Source organism: Pinus tabuliformis, chromosome 6, assembly GCF_031772625.1.
Source record: "Pinus tabuliformis cultivar Carrire ecotype Pingquan chromosome 6, CPIR1, whole genome shotgun sequence".
Taxonomy (NCBI): domain Eukaryota; kingdom Viridiplantae; phylum Streptophyta; class Pinopsida; order Pinales; family Pinaceae; genus Pinus; species Pinus tabuliformis.
The window spans coordinates 1,117,045,862-1,117,054,311 of NC_142292.1; the positions used below are offsets into that span (position 1 = coordinate 1,117,045,862).

The following is an 8,450-nucleotide window of genomic DNA, read 5'->3' on the forward strand; positions in this document are numbered from 1 at the left end:
AAATTGCTAATAATTTTTGTTAATGTTGATGATATCATTTTCGGTAGCAATGAAGAATCCATGAGTCAGAATTTTGCTTCAGTAATGCAGCAAGAATTTGAAATGTCCTTGCTTGGTGAGCTTACCTATTTTCTTGGTCTACAAATTCAACAAAATAAAGATGGTATTTTTCTTTCACAAACCAAATATCTCAAACAGATCTTGAAAAAGTATGGCATGGAAGATTCTAAACCAGTATGTACCCCAATGGTAACAGGATGCAGTCTCAACTCAAATGATGAATCAGCAGCATTACATCAACCAACTTACAGATCCATGATTGGAAATCTGCTTTATCTAACAGGTACCTGACCTAACATCATGAATGCAGTAGGAATAGTTGGAAGATTCCAAGCAAATCCAAAGGAATCACACCTTCAGGAAGTCAAAAGCATTTTCAAATATCTTCAAGGAACACAGAAATTTGGTTTATGGCATCCTATAGATACAGATCTTACTCTTCATGCATATATAGATGTAGATTGGGCAGGAAGTGTTGATGATATAAAAAGCACTAGTGGTGGTGCACTCTATATGGGTTCCTGGTTAGTGTCTTGGTTCAGCAAGAAACAAAGTTCAATTGCATTATCTACAACTGAAGCAGAATATGTGGCTGCTGCATCTTGCTGCACACAACTACTTTGGATGATGCAAACCTTGCAAGGAATTCAGATCACATGTACTCCACCCATCTCCATTCTATGTGATAATACAAGTGCCATCAGTATTTCAAAGAATCCATTCATGCACTCCAAGACCAAGCACATAGCCATCAAATATCATTTTCCACATGAACATTTGCTTGAACAAAAGGTCAAATTGGAGTATGTTCTCTCCAAAGAACAGGTTGCTGATATATTCACTAAACCATTGCCCAGAGAGACATTTGAATATCTCAGGAAAAAGCTGGGAGTAGTTGATGCATCATCCTGCTGTTAAATCCTATTTTTCAGGGAAAGGTTTTTATATGTGAGTTTCATGAAGCGTAGTCATGTACATACGCCAATTTTTGTGGGCACAGTCGCATATATGTTGCTTTTAGGAAAAGAAGTGGGCCAGACTCAGGAAAAAGGGGTCTGATATGGTTCTATCAACTATCTGCTCTGTTTGATGATGGTTACAAACTGTTGATAACATGTGGAAATATATTGGTCCTCATAAAGTTGTTGATAACTTGATGTATATATGATTGATGATGATGCTTTGATATATCTTACTGATATATGCAATAATCAGATCTGACAGTGAACATCTAGCACAGGTTCAAGGGGAGCATATGCTTCTAATAATGCATTGTTGGCATTATCTTAGAAGATCTTGGTACAGATCCACATAATTGTATTGATTCAGGTGACTCTTTTGATGATTAAAATATACAGGCTGTTGATCCTCACATTGTTGATGGTGCAGATCATATATGGTGTATGATAGTTGTTGATGATTATCATGGTCTTGTTTAGATCAGTTGTCCTTATTATAAATGTCATGCATATCATTTAATGCAAAGGTCATGAAAAGACCTAGTTTGTCACCCCATTATGCATGGGATGGATGATGTAATATTTCTTGTTTTTGTCATGTATAAACAATGGTATATCCCCACTTGGTTGGTTGGATGAGTCAAATTTGGTATATCCCCACTTAGTTGGGTGGATGAGTCAAATTTGGTATATCCCCACTTAGTTGGGTGGATGAGTCAAATTTGGTATATCCCCACTTGGTTGGGAGATGGATGTATGTATGACTCATTGGTGATAGGAAGGTCATTGGTGATGTATGTATAGAATCATGTTATTCTTTTAGCAAATCTTTTTTCAAACTTTTTTTGTGCTCAGGGGGAGCATGGACTCAATCATGGGAGCTCAATCAGTCACTTCAACATATCAAAGAATCCAGCATGTACTCAGGGGGAGCATGACCAACATAATGTATGTCAAAGGTGGAGCATGAACCTTTGCCCTTGATGTCAAAGGGGAATAGTGACTTGGTGTTGTTGTTGCCATCAAGTCCAAAGGGGGAGATTGTTGGCATTATGATATAGGTATTGTCCTTGATGGCAACTCACTGAGATGAAAGATCACAGTACAGTAGGTTAACAACAAAGAATTACATATCAGTCTACATAAAATGAAGAAAGAGAGGTATACACAGGTTCACCTTGACCAAGCCGTGTATACATGCAGGTTCACTGACCATAAGTAGCGTATACGTACACACGCACTTTCACAGAAGGAAAAGCACGTATACCTTAGAAAACTAAGTTTTTGGTCCGAATTATTTGGTCCACGGTATTTTGATCCATGGTATTGGGCCAAGGTATCTGGTCCGAGGTATTGACCCTAGGTATTTGGTCCAAGGTATTGGTCCTAAGTGGTTTTGGTCCATGGTATTGAGAAAGGTCTAAAACTATAAAAGGAGGAGATGATCATTAGGCTAAGGCATGTAAGTATCGAATATATAATGAAGTGTGAGATCTAGTATGCAGGTTATTGGCTTATGGTGTTGTTCTTGATCTGAACCAGGGATGAACCTTAGCGGTTGATGGAGGATAAGATCTAATGATGGATCGAGATCTTAAGGCTTGAAATGAATTATATTTATATGGTTTGATCATGTTTATTCTAGATATGTATACTGATGCATGTGTTGTTCTGTAAATATTATGATCTGGGTATAACTGAAGTCTGGAATAGCTGCAAAATTATGAATTAATATTTGCAGATGTATACGCTGGTTGGCTTTGAGAAAAGCACGTATACACGCAGGTTCGACACATGGAAGTAGCGTATACCTTATAAAATATGTTTCAGTTATTTTTGTTTGTTTTTGCAGAGTTCTGGGTTCCGGTTTGGGTTCTGGTTATTGTATTCTGGTGATAGTATTTTGAATGATCAGATTGATGGGTTGTCAAAGTGATTGATTGATTTGGTTGTGGTTGGTTCAAAAAGTGATTGGTTGATGCAGATGTATTTGATGATTGAATTACAATTATGATGGATCCAGTCTGAAATTTATGAAACTTGGTCCTTGGAGGAAGAAAGAAGGTCGTAGCCTTTTGTAGGTCGCAGCCTACGTACTAGTAAACATATCAGCTAGTACAAGATTTAGGGGGTTGTAGCTCCCTTCCAGGAGAAGTTGGAGAATGAGAGAAGGTTGTAAGCTTCTACAGGTAGAAGCTTGTGTACTGGTATAAGTCTACACCAATACAAAATTGTAAACATATTTTCTTATTATTAAAAGAAGACAGAGACGACAGCAGCAGGTGCTTTTCACCCACATTGGGTTTCCACCTTATATCTTGGTGTTCATGTGTGTTGCTTATGTGTGATGCTTTATTCTACTTTTACTGCACTGTCTAATAAATCTCTGATATACTGGTTAAAGTTCAATGCATGATAAATTGGGTAAATCAAAAGTTCTCTACATATACGTTGGTTGCCTTAAGTACAGTCGTGTATACACGCTAGTTCACTTAGCTGTAGTAGCGTATATAAATCTGTTTGGAAAATTAAATTATTGATCTAATAATACTGATTCACCCCCCCCCCCCCCCCCAAAAGTATTATTTCCAACAACACTCACTACTTATGACATGAGAATTTCAAATGGAAAACCTATACCAAAGGAGTCAACCTTAAAAGTAGATAAGAAGCCCAAGGAAGACCATGATGATTCATGTTGTGAATAAGATGAAGAAGAAGCAAATTTTGTGAGGAAGCTCAATAGGGGCTCAAGAAAATACGAAGGAAAGTTAACTTTTAAGTGCTTTAATTGTGGAAAAGTTGGACATTATGCTTCCAAGTGTCTTGAGAAGAAGAAGAAGGAATATAATCCTAGAGAGAAGTTTGGGAAACTGCAAAAGTAAAGGAAGGAGGCTAAAAATAAGATCTTATACACCAAATAGGTTAGTTCCTTTGAAAGTGAAGGTAGCCAATCTTCAGATAAGGATAGAGGTGATGAAGGTCCAAAGGAATTCATTTTCATGGCTACAACCAATCTAGAAGTTGAAGCTATTAATTCTGATACTAAACAGGCTAAAGTTGATTTAGAAGGAGAGTTGGTCAGTGCTCTTGAAGAGATTGAAAGGCTCATAAAGAAAAATGAAACCAAGAAAGAGTTTCTTATCAAAGACAAAGATAAAGTTATTTAACTTATGCTACTACAAATTGAAGAAGGCAAGAAGATTCAAGAGACTTTAAATTAGCAGCTTAGTGAGAAGAATCAAGCATGTGAGAAGCTTGAAAGAGAAGTTTTTTGTGAAGGAAAGAATCAAAGAAGGAAAAATTTTAGTTGAGATTTAATCAAAAGTTTGGAAAGGAGGAAAAAATCTAAATAGGCTTCTTGAAAGACAAAGAGTCTCCATAATCGAATTGGTCTTGGATTTGAGGCCGAATCTAGCTCAATAGCAGAGTTAAAGGGAAAAAAATTGATTTCCTTTGTGCAAGCAGCAAAAAATGGTGACAACGTAGCAATACAAAAATAAAGGTAGGACGTAGCCCAATATTCAGCAAGATTCTCTTCAACAACAATGAAATAGAAGGAGGAATTTCACTCAACAAAATACAAATACTCTTGGAGGAGAAAATCGAAATACATAGAGAGCATCCTAGAAAAATATTAGAAGTCGATTTTCTCCTAGGTATTCAGATATCTTTCCAGGCTATTATTTGACATGCACCAATTATGGACATCAGGAAACAAATTGTAGGGCGAATTTATCATACAGTCAACTCAGATCAAGAAGAAGAAATTATCAGTGAAATCCATCAATTATATAGAGGAAGAGTTGACCCAGGTATAACCATCCATTTAATCATTTGAATAATTTGATTCAATGCTTTAACGGTCAATTTTGGGCATATAATAGTTGATTGCAAACTTAAGAATAAGAGGCTTGATCCAGTTAATGAGAAAACAAGCTAGGATCCCAAAGTTTGGAAAATATAAGGAAAATTTAGAGCAATGTAATATTGTTTTTTATTCTCAAAATGAAGGCAAACATTGGTATGTTGATAGTGGTTATTCCATGCACATTTCATGAGATAGAAGTGAGTTTTTTACATGGAAACCAGTTGAGAAAGGTAATGTGACCTTTGGAAATAATGCAACTGGTAAGATTGTTGGAAAAGGAATTGTTATTCTATCTACTAGTAGAGGTAAAGTCAAGAATGTGTTATTTGTTGATGGGATGAAGCATAATTTACTTAGTGTGCCTCAGATTTTTGAAAAATGATATGGTGTGATTTTCAAAGCTAAGAATTGTCAAATCAAATCTGTAGGCACTGGAGAAGTAGTAGTTAAAGTTGTGAGAACATAAAGCAATGTATATTTCTTGGAAGAGAAGACATAGAGGTGTTTCTTGTCAAATATTGATGAAAGCTAGTTGTGGCATAAGAGATTTGGAAATCTTAATTTTGATCATATAGTCATATTGGGCAAGAAGAATGTTGTGAAAGAACCACCAAAGCTTTCAAACACTGAGAATACTATTTTCAAGTATTGTAATTGGGAAATCAAGTTCGATTACCTTTCAAGTCCAAGGATAATTCATCAACCAAGCCATTATTATCATTATTATTATCCAATTTGAAGGTCACAACCAAGCCAGACACTAAATTGGTGTTGTTAGACTCCGTCTTCTCAAAGTCCTCTGTCAGAGTAAAATTGACAGGTGGCAAAGGAATGAATTCCTTGCGGTTCTTCCCCAGATTGAAACAGATAACCTTCTGATTTTATCCCACGGATAACTTCATGGGCATTCTCAATGCTATGTTTCAGGTGGTTCGGTGGCAATGGGATAATATTGCAAATCTCCTAGGGGAGATAAGCCTTTGCGCTGGGTTGGCCATGTGGGTGACTTCATTGTGCTTTGTACGACAGCACTACTTCGAACTCTTTTTCTACACACATCAATTATACATACTCTTCATAGTGTTCTTAGCATTACATGTGGGAGATTATCTATTCGCTACAGCAGCAGGAGGGATCTTTTTCTTCATAGTTGACTGGTTTCTTAGATTTTGTCAATCTTGAAGAAATGTTGAATTGCTGTCGGCAAAGTGCCTTCCATATGGAACAATCGAATTAGTTATATCAAAGCCACCAGGTTTGTGCTACCATGCGCTGAGTTTTGTCTTTATCCAAATAAGAAATTTATCTTGGCTACAATGGCATCCATTTAGTGTGTCATCCAGCCCATCTGATGGCAGACATCATGATCGACAAGCATTTTAAAGGGGGACTAGATTCTGTAATGATATGTACTATTGCAGAGATTGAAAGTAACAGGCAACCTTTTGCCTATCGTTATGAACCAAAATTAGGAGAGGCTAGTACAGGTATTATGCAGACATTGCAATCAACAGCAGAATGGTTGGTCAGGGATATGGGTTACAGAGCTTATGAAATAGAAGGTGCACCAGCAATGCTTTATAGACATTTTGTTAGTGTTTATTTTGGGGCTACCTTCTTAAATGGTTTTCAACTTATGATGGCAAGAAGGACTAAAAAACAGACATGCACCTGCATGGGCATTGTCATTTGTGCACAGATCTACAAATGAAAAATTCATGATTTCAAAGTCAAAGCCAAAGGTGGCTATTATTCGAGAAGAAGGTAGTAATGGTGACATTTCTAAGGTGATTTTAAAGCATGGACCAGACTTAAAGGAGTTCACTGTCGTGCACAGCCAAATGATCCCCATTTCTTTCTTGAGCGGGTTAATCGGTTGATTGGGAAGATAGCAGAATAAGTGGATTTTCTCACGCTACCAATTTTGAGAAATTTGAATCAGCAGACTGCAAATTCAGATTTCCGGACACTGAAATATGGACCAACATATGACAAATCCCAACTCGGGGTCAAATGTGATGCCGGACTTCTCTTTTGCCTTCAAACAACAAAAAAAAAAATTTCAGACTGCCAACTGCTGATAGAGATTACGCCAGATTTACAAAGACAGTCATATGACAATAACAATGCAAACAACAACAGATCTCCAAGGAAGATGAAAATGTAGAGGAGCAGTAGCATGGACCCTACCCCATTGGGCAACTCCAGGTATGTGGGATATATGCTATTGATATTAAAAGCTCAAGCATGTCAGACATGCACGGTAGAAGCTGGTTGCATATTTCCCCAAGGAGGAGCTTGTGCAGATCAAGGACCTCAGTGATGCCAAGGTTGATAAGATTATTGAAGCAGCCTCAAAATTGGTCCCCGTGGGTTTCACTAGTGCAAGCCAGCTACATGCTCAACGCCTTGAGATTATACAGATTAGTTCTTGGTCTAGAGAGCTTAACAAGCTATTAGGAGGAGGGGTGGAGACATGATCAATCACAAAGATCTATGGGGAATTTCGAACAATAAAACCCAATTATGCCACACTCTCTGCGTTACTTGTCAATTCCGTTAGATCAGGAAGGCGATGAAGGCAAAGCACTTTTTATTGATTCCGAGGGAACCTTCAGACCGCAATGGCTTTTATAGATTATAGAAAGGTTTGGGCTCAATGGAGCAGATGTGTTGGAGAATGTTTCCTATGCCAGAGCATATAATATGGATCATCAATCTAGGTTGTTGTTGGAAGCAGCTTCTATGATGGTAGAGACAAGGTTTTCTCTGATGATCGCAGATAGTGCTACATCCCTTTATAGAGCAGAATTTATAGGCAGAGAAGAGTTATCAGCAAGGCAGATGCATCTTGCTAAGTTCCTTAGAAGCCTTTAGAAAATGGCAGATGAGTTTGGTGTGGCAGTTGTGGTGACCAATCAAGTTGTTTTGCAAGTAGATGCTTCTGCTATGTTTGCTGGTCCCCAAGTTAAGCCTAATGGAGGAAATATCATAGCTCATGCTTCCACCACAAGGCTTGCTCTTCACAAAGGTCGAGGTGAGGAACGCATTTGCAAAGTGATTAACTCACCCTGCTTAGTAGAAGTAGAAGCACACTTTCAAATTTCTCCAAAAGGTGTTATTGATTGCAAAGACTAATAACGTGAGAGCTCTCTGATGTACAAATGTGAAATTTTCAAGACTGCCTGCATAATTTGATGTAGAGTCTTATCCAGTCATAGATGCCACACAAAATTAGAGTGGGACGGATTGAAAAGTTTCAAATCTGGGAATGAAAATTTTAAACTGGTTATGCTCGAAATTATACTCGGGTATTAAGAAAACGAACCGACTTTCATTTTTTGCTGCTAGGGCATAGTCAAAGACTGTAGTTGAGAATAGGTCCACCATAAATTGAGGTCGCAGAAAAAGTTCTTAGCATAAAACAAACCGGCCAGCCCTTCTGCAGACATATCTTTACCTGTACACAACAGTTGTGTCACTTGCTGAGTGTGCACTAAGTCAACACACTATGTGCAAGGACACCTTGGCTCTTTCTAGTTTGAAGGTGGTCGTGGCTT

The 8,450-nt window shown here is 37.7% G+C and overlaps 1 pseudogene; it reads left to right on the forward strand.

Annotated features, from left to right (window-relative positions):
• Window positions 1-277: 277 nt before the first annotated feature.
• On the forward strand, window positions 278-8,028 carry LOC149262803 (DNA repair protein RAD51 homolog; annotated as a pseudogene).
• The last annotated feature ends 422 nt before the right edge of the window (window positions 8,029-8,450 follow it).